Source organism: Cynocephalus volans, chromosome 11 (assembly GCF_027409185.1).
Source record: "Cynocephalus volans isolate mCynVol1 chromosome 11, mCynVol1.pri, whole genome shotgun sequence".
NCBI lineage: Eukaryota > Metazoa > Chordata > Mammalia > Dermoptera > Cynocephalidae > Cynocephalus > Cynocephalus volans.
Window position 1 is genome coordinate 14,636,907 of NC_084470.1, and position 10,547 is coordinate 14,647,453.

Sequence of the window (10,547 nt, forward strand, 5' to 3'; positions counted from 1 at the left end):
GACAGGACCCCACTGCCAGGGGACCTAGGCTGCCCTGCTGAGAATAACTCCACCAAATGCCCAGCCCCCACCCTTGAAACCATGATATACAAAGTTTCTTAAAGTGCTTATGTTTAATGAGCTATTTTACATAATGTAACTAGAGAAGTAATTTGCTTCTTTTAAAAAACAAATTATTTAAGGCTTCCAATCAAGATGGTTGAATAGATGGTCCCCAGCATCACTCTCTCCCACAAATCAACCAATTTACAACTATGAAAAAGCAATGACAGCCAAGCTGGGGCTGCTGGAGCTCAGAGGAAGAGGAGGAGAGACCTACGGAGTATATGAAGGTGGGAGAAGCCATGATGAGAAAAAGAACCACTCTGACCATTGTGAATCCCTGCCACGTCCAGGCTGGAGCTGCTGAGCACATGGAGCAGGAGCTGACAAAAGCCACAGTTGCACCCTTTGGGTGAAGTTGCTTGGAGGCGGTAGGGGAGAAGAAGGCCTTGGTGGCCCCTAGCCCAGCAAGACTACTAACAGGGTTCCCATGGACCCATATGGGAATAAGGAGCCATAGCAACTGAAAAAAGAAGCCACTCAGAGGCCAGTGAGTCATCACAAGGGACTGGAACACGACCTGCCCCATGGGAAGTGTTTGGAGCATGGGTGGTGGGAGAGACAGGCCCACTGGGGGAGCACTTGGGCACAGCAAGCATAGCTGATCTGCCCTCCAATCAGCCCAGGACCGCTCAGTGGAGACTGGTCAGGAATACAGAGGATGCAGTTTGCTGAAAAGATTCAGGCTCAGACCAGAGTTTCCACACAACCCAGGTGTGCCAGACCTCATCAGACCCAGAAGTACCTATAAAGTCAACCATTAAAACCTGAGCTGCACAAAAAGCCTTCCTCAGGGAATCAGTAGCAAAGCAGCAATTTGGTTCAGCTGCAGAGCTCAAGTGCTGGTCCCCACAGGAAGTTCCCCCATTTAAGTAAGCAAAGGACAACAAATTAGTTCCAATGCAGAGTTTAACTGGTAGGAACAGCAAATAATCCAGCACAGAACTGGAAGAAGAAAAAAAAAATACCTGCAGACCAGAGACAAAGTTTGATATTAACTAGTAAAGGTCCCACATCACCAAAGAACACCTGTAAAACCTAGAAGGACCAGAAGTCCCCTGGGCTACCAAGCCAGGGAGGGGGGAGGGTTGGGGGCCCCAGCCATGCCCCTCAACACCCGCAACCAGCCCAGTGATGACCACCAAGCCACCACAGGAAGCACCCCGGGCTCTCCCAAGCTGGGGTGGTGGGGGCCTCAGGCCTTAGCCACACACCCCCAGTACCCACAACCAGCCCAGTGACAACCACTGAGCTGTTACAAGAATTGCCATGGGCTCCTGAGCTGTGGTAGTGGGGGGTGAGGGCTTCAGCCACATCCCCCTGACACCTGCACCCAGCCAAGCTATGACCAAGCCACCACTGGAAGCCCTCTGGTCTCCCCTGCAGGAATGAGGGGGATGCCACAGGCCTTAATGCCACCCTTCCTCCTTCCCCCTTCCCCTCTACCCCTTCTCCCCAACTGCTCCACAATGATGTCATAGAATGTAAAAAAAAAAATTAATAAATAAATAAACTTAAAATAAATAAATAATTATTTATTTAAAAAATTATTACTTTATTTTTACATCTTAAAAATTAAGGTAAAATTCACATAACAAAATTAACCATGTGAAGGTAAAGAATTCAGTGGCATCCTGTGCACTTACAATGTTGTACTAACAACATCCCTATCCAGCTCTTAAACGTTCTCACCCCCAAAGTGACATTCCACATCCTGGCAACCAACAACCTGTGTTCTGTCTCTATGGATGCACCTACTGCGAACATACCACATAATGAAACCACGCAATAAGTGACACTGTGCGTCTAGCTTCCCAAGTGTACCATTCTTGAGGTCCATCCACCATGCAATGTGCATGAGAACCTTATTACTTTTTATCAATAAACAATATTTTATTGTACATATAAACCACAACTTGTTCATCCCCCTGTGAACACCTGAGCTATTTCCGCCTTTTTCAGGATAGTGCCACAAGAAACATGTTTGCATACCAGTTATCAAATGTTTCAGGTGTGGGGCTGGCCCCGTGGCTCACTCAGGAGAGTGTGGCACTGGTAGCACGGAGGCCGCAGGTTCGGATCCTATATAGGGGTGGCCTGTGCGCTCACTGGCTGAGCACGGTGCAGACAACACTGTGCCGACGGTTGCGTTCCCCTTACCAGTCACAAAAAAAAAAAAAAAATGTTTCAGGTATAAATCTAGGAGTGGATTTGCTGAGACATATGGTATCTGTGTGCTTAGCATTTGGACTGCCAAAATGTTGTCGATAGTGGTTGAAGCATTTTACATGCCCACCAGTAAAGTATGAGGGTTTGAATTTCTCCACATTCTCGTCAACACTTATTTTCCATTTTTTGGATGATAGCCATCCCAGTAGGTGTGAAGCCATAATTCACTGTAGTTTTGACTTGACTTCCCTAATGAATAGTGATGTTGAGCCTATTTTCATGTGCTTGTTGGCCATTTGTATATCTTCTCTGAAGAAACGTCCACTTATGCCTTTTGCCCATTTTTTCATTGGATTGTTTGTGTTTTTGTTTTTGAGTTGTAAAGGTTCTTTGTACATTCTAGATGCTAGGCCCTTATCAGATATATGATTTGCCAATATTTCCTACCATTCCACAAAACTTTTTCACTTTTAAAATAATGTTCTTTGATGCACAAAAACTTTTAATTTTGATGTAGTCTTATTTATCTATTTTTGCTTTTGTTTCTCCTGCTTTTGGTGTCATATCTAAGTGTCCATTGCTATATGCAAGTTTATAAAGATGCATCCCTTTTTTTCTTTTAAGAATTTTGTTTTAGATCACAGTTTTATGTTTTAGCTCATTGATACCTTTTAACTTAACTTTTGTATATGATGTGAAGTATGTGTCCAACTACATTTTTTGGCATGTGGATATCCCCCTGTCCTAGCAATATTTGTTGAGACCGTTCTCTCCCCATTGAATGACCTTGACATTCTTGTCACAAATCAACTGGCCATAGGTGTATGGTTTATTACTGAGATCTCAGTTCTCTTCTATTGGTCTATATGTTTATTCTTATGCCAGCATCAAGTTATTTTTATTAAACTGGAGTTTTATAGTTTGTTTTTCTTTGTAATATTGTAAACAATTTTGGTGCAGAAAAAGTTATTCGGGACCCTTGCAATTCCATATGAATTTGAGGATTTGCTTTTTCATTACAACAAAAAAGGCTGTTGGAACTTTGATGGAGATTGCATTGAATCTGTTGATTGGTTTAAATAGTTTTGCCATCTCGGCGATACTGTCATCCATTCCATAAACAGGGGATGACTTTTGTTTATTCTGGTCTTCGTTAATCTCTTTGAGCAATGTTTTGTAATACTTAGTGTACAAGTTTTCCTCCTCTTTGAATAAATTTATTATTAAGTATTTTATTTTGGGGCTGCTATTTTAAATAAGAATTTAAAAAATATTTTTTAAAGAGTTGTTCATTGTTATGTGAATAAACAATTTACTTTTGTGCATTGATCTTTCATTCTGTAAATTTGCTGAAATGTGTGTGTGTGTGTGTGTGTGTGTGTGTGTGTGTGTGTGTGTGTGTGTGATTTCTTTGGTGTCTTCTGTACAGTATCAATGTCATCTATGAATAAAGATAGTTTCACTTCATTTCCAATTTGGATACTTTTTATTTCTTTTTCTTGCCTAATTGGTCTGTTTAGAACTTCCAATAAAATGTTAAATATCAGTGGTGAAAGCAAACATTCTTGTCTTGTTCCTGATCTTAGGACTAAAGCTTCCAATTTTTCACAGTATTGAGTATGGTGTTAGCTATGGGTTTATATTAATGCCCTTCATCATGTTGAAGAATTTCCCTTCCATTTCTAGTTTTCTGTGTGTTTTATTATGACAATGTGTCGGATTTTGTTAAATGCTTTTTCTGCACCAGTTGACATGAACAGGTGTTTTTCTTCCTTTATTCTACTAATTTAGTTTATTCATAGTTAATTTTCTTATGTTAAACCACCCTCGCATTCTTGAGATAAATCTCACTTTCTCATGGTGCATAATGCTTTAATATGCTGTTGAATTATTTTTGCTAGATTTTGTTGAGGATTTTTGCATCTATATTTATAAGGGATATTGGTCTGTAGGTGTCTTTTCTTATAGTGTCTTTGGCTTTGGTGTCAGTGAAATACTGAACTTATGGAATGGCTTAGGAAGTGTTCCTTTCTCTTTCATATTTCAAAAGAATTTGAAAAAGGTTGGCATTAATTCTTCTCTAACTTGGTAGAATTCACCTGTGTGGGCATCTGATCCTGAACTTTTCTGTGTTGGGAGGTTTTTTTTTTTTTTTTTTTTTTTATTTCTGATTCAATCACTTTAGTGGTAACAGGAGAAATATGAGTGTTTCTAGGAATATGTCTATTTTATCTAGGCTACCTAATTTTTTGGTATATAATTGTTCATAGCATTCCTTTTTAATTGCTTTTATTTCTGAAAGGTTATTAGCAAGTTCCCACTGTCATTTCTAATCTTATCTATTTGCATCATTTCTGTTCCTTTCCTTGTCAGTCTAACTATAGGTTTGTGAATTTTGTTAATAAAATTTTGGTTTCATTGATTCTCTCTATTGATTTTCTATTTCCTAGTTTGTTTCTCTGCTCTAATCTTTATTATTTCCATCCTTCTTCTATCTATAGGTTTAGTTTGTTCTTCTTTTTCTAGTTCCTGAAGGTATTATGTATTTGAGATCTGTTATTATTTTTGCGTAGTTGTTTACTTTTATAAATTTGGCTCTAACCACTTCTTTTGCTACATTCCATAAGTTGTTGTGTTGTTTGGTATGTTGTGTTTAAGTTTTCATTCATCTCAAAGTATTTTCTAATTTCCATTGTGATATCTTCTCTGACCTCTTTGTTAAAAGTGGCTTAATTTTCACAAATTTATGAATTTTCTATTTTTTTTCCTGTTATTAATTTCCAGATTCTTTACATTGTAGTCAGATAATAAACTTCTCATAATTTCAATACTTTTGTTCATTGAGATTCTTTTCTGGCCTGACATATGGTCTATCCTGGAGTATGTTCCATGTGCAATTGAGGAAAATGTGTACAGGCACCCCTCATTTTATTGTGCTTCACAGATAGTGTACTCTTTTTCACAAATTTAAGATTTGTGGCAACCTGCATCCAGCAAGTCTATCAGCACCATTTTTTTCTAACAGCATGTGCTCACTCCAGGTCTCTGTGTCATGTTTTGGTAATTCTTGCAATATTTCAAATTTTATTATTATTATTATATCTGTGGTGGTGACCCCTGATCAGTGATCTTTTATGTTATTATTGTAATTGTTTTGGGATGCCACAAACCATGCCCATATAGGATGGTGAACTTAATGGATAAATGTTGCATGTATTCTGACTGCTCCACCAACCAGCTGTCCTACCTTTTCTCTCCCTCTCTTCAGGCCTCCCTATTCCCTGGGACACAACAATATTAAAATTAGGCCAATTAATAACTCTAAAATGGCCTCTAAGTGTTCAAGTAAAAGGAAAAGTCACACATTTCTTACTTTAAATCAAAAGCTAGGAGTGACTAAGCTTAGTAAGGAAAGCATGTCAAAAGCCAAGATGGGCCAAAAGCTAGGCCTCTGCAAGCCACAGCTAGCCAAGTTTTGAATGCAAAGAAAAAGTTCTTGAAGGAAATTAAAAGTGCTACTCCAGTGAACACACAAATAATAAGAAGGCAAAACAGCCTTATTTCTGACATGGAGAAAGATTTAGTGGTCTGGAGAGAAGATCAAACAAGCCATAACATTCCCTTAAGCCAAAGTCTAATCTAGTGTAAAGCCCTAACTCTGTCCAATTCTGTGAAAGCTAAGAGAGATATGAAAGCTTCAGAAGAAAAGTTTGATGCTAGCAGAGAGTGCTTTATAAGGTTTAAGGAAAGAAGCCATCTTCATAACACAAAAGTACAAGGTGAAGCAGCAAGTGCTGATGTAGAAGTTGCAGCCAGTGTTCAGAAGATCAAGCTAAGATCATTGATGAAAGTGGCCACATTAAACAACAGCTCTTCAATGTGTGTGAAACAGCCTTATATTGGAAGAAGATACCATCTAGGACTTTCATAGCTAGAGAGGATAAGTCAATGCCTGACTTCAAAGCTTCAAAGGACAGGCTCACCTTCTTGTTAGGAACTTATGCAGCTGTGACTTTAAGTTGAAGCTAAGACTCATTCACCATTCTGAAAATCCTAGGGCCCTTAAGAATTATGTCAAATCTACTCTGCTTATGCTGTATTATTGGAACAACAAAGACTGGATGACAGCACATCTGTTTACAGCATGGTTTACTGAATATTTTAATGCCACTGTTGAAACTTAATGATCAAAAACATTAGTATTTCCTTCAAAATATTATTGCTCATTGACAATGCACCTGGTCACCCGAGAGCTCTGATGGAGATGTATAAGGAGATTAATGTTGTTTTCACAGGTGCTAACACAACATCCTCTCTGCAACCCATGGATCAAAAAGTAATTATGACTTTCAAGTTACATTATTTAAGAAATACATTTTTAAGGCTCTACATGCCAGAGATAGTGATTCCTCTGATGGATCTGGGCAAAGCAAATTGAAAACCTTCTAGAAAGAATTCACCATTCTAAATGCCATTAAGAACATTAGTGATTCATGAGAGGAGGTCAAAATATTAACATTAACATTAATAGGAGTTTGGAAGAAGTTGATTCCAACCCTCATGGATTATTTAGTGGAGGAAGTAACTGCAGATGTGGTGGAAATAGCAAGAAACTAGAATTTGACGTGGAACCTGAAGATGTGACCAAATTGCTGCAATCTCATGATAAAACTTAATGGATGAAGAGTTACTTCTTATGGAGAGCAAAGAAAGTGGTTTCATGAGATGAAATCTATTCTTGATGAGAAAGTTGTGCACTATATTGAAATGACAACAAGGTTTTAGTATTACATAAACTTAGTTGATAAAGTAGTGGCAGGGTTTTAGAGTATTGACTCAATTTTGAAAGTTCTACCATGGGTAAAATGCTAGCAAACAGCATCACATGCTACAGAGAAATTTTTCATGAAAGAAAGAGTCACTTAATTTGGCAAACTTTATTGTTGTCTTCTTTCAAGAAATTGACAAAGCCACCCCAACCTTCATCAACCACAATTCTGATCAGTCAGCAGCCATCATGATTGAGGCAAGACCCTTCACCAGCGAAAAGATGACAACCCAATGGAGGCTCAGGTGATCATTAGTATTTTTTAGCAATGAAATATTTTTCAATTAATGTATGTACATTGACGTTTTAGACATAATGCTATTGCACCCTTAATAGACTACTTTCGTGTAAACATAACTTTTATATGCACTGGAAAACCAAAATAATTGGGTGACTCACTTTATTGTGATATTTCCTTTATAGAGGTGGTCTGGAACTGAATGTGCAATATCTCCAAAGTACGCCTGTATTCTCTTGTTACTAGGTGGAGTGTTCTGTATAGGTCTGTTAGGTCTAGTTTGTTTGTACTGTTTTTAAAGTTCTCCATTTCCTTATTGACCTTCTGTATGTTTTTTTTAAATCCGTTATTCAAGTTGGTGTATTGAAATTTCCAACTGATAGTATAAAACTCTGTACTTTCTCTAATATTCTATCAATTTCTCATCTCATATATATTAGAGCTCTGTTATTAAGTGCATCTATGTTCATAGTTGCTATATCTTCTTGAAAGATCAACTCTTTCACCTTTATATAAAGTTCTCCTTTGTCTGTTGAAGCAATTATTGGTGTATTCTCTATTTTGCTTCATATTACTATAGTCCCTCACAGCTTTCTTATGGTTGCTGTTTGAATAAAATTTCATGTTCTATCCTTTCACTTTAAACTTATTGGTGTCTTAGGATCTAAGTATGTCTCTTGCAGACAGAGTATATTGTGTCATTTTTTTTTTCATTTTTTCTACCATAAGCAGCACCAACATATCCTGGTGGCCTCTCAGAAATGTACAACTTCAGGACCTCACAGCCTTGAAAAAAGCCTTTCACAAATCCCCAGGGTGATGATATTTCAAGCAGAATAAATATTATACAATATATAAAAGGTAGGATCAGCTTGAGGAAGAAATCAAGACAAAGCTATCTGCTCCCAGACTGAAGGGGGTATTCAGGGAGAGGTGAGCAGGTGCATGGTGACAGAGGAAAGGAAACAGATGAGACTGGGATTTATTAAAATAATAACTAATTACTTAATTTCTGGATGAGCTGAGGTAGATGGAAAATATCAGAAACATAGGAGTTGAAAACCCCAATTCTCAAGTTCAGTTGTGGAGGACATTTTAATGATATTTATTAAAAATCCTTGTAATGAAGTCAGCAGCACAGCAAAATAGCACTTTCCAGCATTCCTCCCTCGCAGAAATATCAGTTTGAACCAGATACAGCCTCTGGTTGGAGAACAAAAATTAGAAAAGAAGCATTGAAGAGGGTAGAAAAGACAGGTTTGCATAATACATGTCACCTCTCCCAACCTTAGGCAGCACAGCATAGAGAGAGGCACCCTCCATGTGGGGGAAGGAGAGGGAAGTGTGGCCTGGATTTTGTCTGGGATCACAACACTGTACCTGCCGCAGTAAAACCCAGCAAGAGGCAGGCCCCCATGGCCCTAGACTTCGGGCCCATCCCTGAACCAGTCTCACCCCATATCAGGCCCTAGGCCATCCCAGAAGAATCAGTCTTCAGGCCCATTCCATGGCCAGGATGGCCCGAACAGCACAAGCTACAGTCCTCTCCCAGGCTTCAGACTGGCGCACACATGCTAAGCTCCAGCAGACTCAAGGTTCAGGGCCATCCCAGTAGATCATGTTGGCAGGCCACTGTGATAGACCCAGGCTCTGAAACAACTCTACAGATTCAAGTTCTAAGCTCTCCCTCTGAGGAGGCTCCAGGCCACCCCTCACAAATCTAGACCGCAGACCAGAATCCACCCACCTAGTCCACTTTTGGTTACCTTGGACCCAAGGCTCCAGGCTAGCTCCCAGGGCTCCAGGCACCAAGTCAACATCCATATCCCCAGAGTTCACACTGGCCCCCATGGGCTCATGCTTCAGTACTGTTCCAGCACAAGGCACACCTCAGGATCCAGGCCAGTCACTTTGGCCTGAGGGTTCAGTGGAATAAGGGTCTAGGAAATTCTCTGTAGACCTGTAGGCTGGTCCACAGGCACTCAGGTTTCTGAACCACCACTGTGGACCCAGGCCCCATGCTGGAAGATACAGACCAAGGACACAGGCCTGCCCCCTCACAGTTGTGCTTTGGGTCCACTGTAGTGCCAGGCTGTTTCTTGTGGACTCAGACTACAGGCCTGTCCCCATGGATTCATGCACTAGGCCCATCCTAGCGCCTGTCTGGCCCCTTCAGACTCACAACAAAGCTCCGCCCAGTGCCAAGCAGTCCCCATGGACTCTAGCTTTAGTTCAACCTGCACATTTACAGGTTTTAGGCTTATTCTTGTGGAATAAGTCTCTATGACAACCCCTGCAGACCTAGTCAACAGGTCCACCCCAGTAGATCCTGGCTTCAGGCCTGCCCCAGAGGACCCAGGATCCACTGGAATAAGTGCCCACATCAAGAAATGCACAGACACCAACACATAGCCACAAAAATCACAAATGATCAGTGAAATATGACATAACCAAAGGAACAAATAATACCACTATTTGATCCTGAAACAATGGAGGCTTAAAAACTGCCCAACAAAGATTCATATGATAGTAATAGAAAGCACAGTAAGGTACAAAGAATACAGATAGACAACAAATTAAATCAGGTAACCAAACACAAACAAAATCATAAGGTCAACAAAGAAGTAGTAACCGTAAAATGAATCAAACAGAAATTCTGGAGCTGAAGAACACAATGACCATACTAAAAAATTTCACAGACAGATTCAGCAGAAGATTCAAACAGAATAATTAGTGAGTTTGAACGCAGGTCATCTGAAACTACCCAGTGTGAGGAATAAAAAGACAAAAGATAGAATAAAATTTTCAAATTTTATTTGGGAATAAAATAAAATTTTATTTTATCTTATGGGAATTGTGGGGCACCATCAAGCAAACCAATATATGCATTATGGATATCCCAGTAGGAGCATAGAAAGAGAAAAGGGCAGAAAGCTTATTTAAAAAATAATGCCAGAAAACTTCCCAAATTTGAAGAGAGAAAGAGATTAAAGAAGTCCAAGGAGCCCCAAATTGATTAAATAAAGATAGACCTCCACTAAGACACATTATAATTAAATTTACAAAAATCAAACACAAAGAGATAATTTTGAAAATACCAGGTGAAAAGCAACTCAACACATGCAAAGGTATCTCAATAACCCTATCTTTAAATCTGTTAACCAGGAAAGAATGAGATGGTATATTTAATGTTCCAGAAGAAAAAAACTG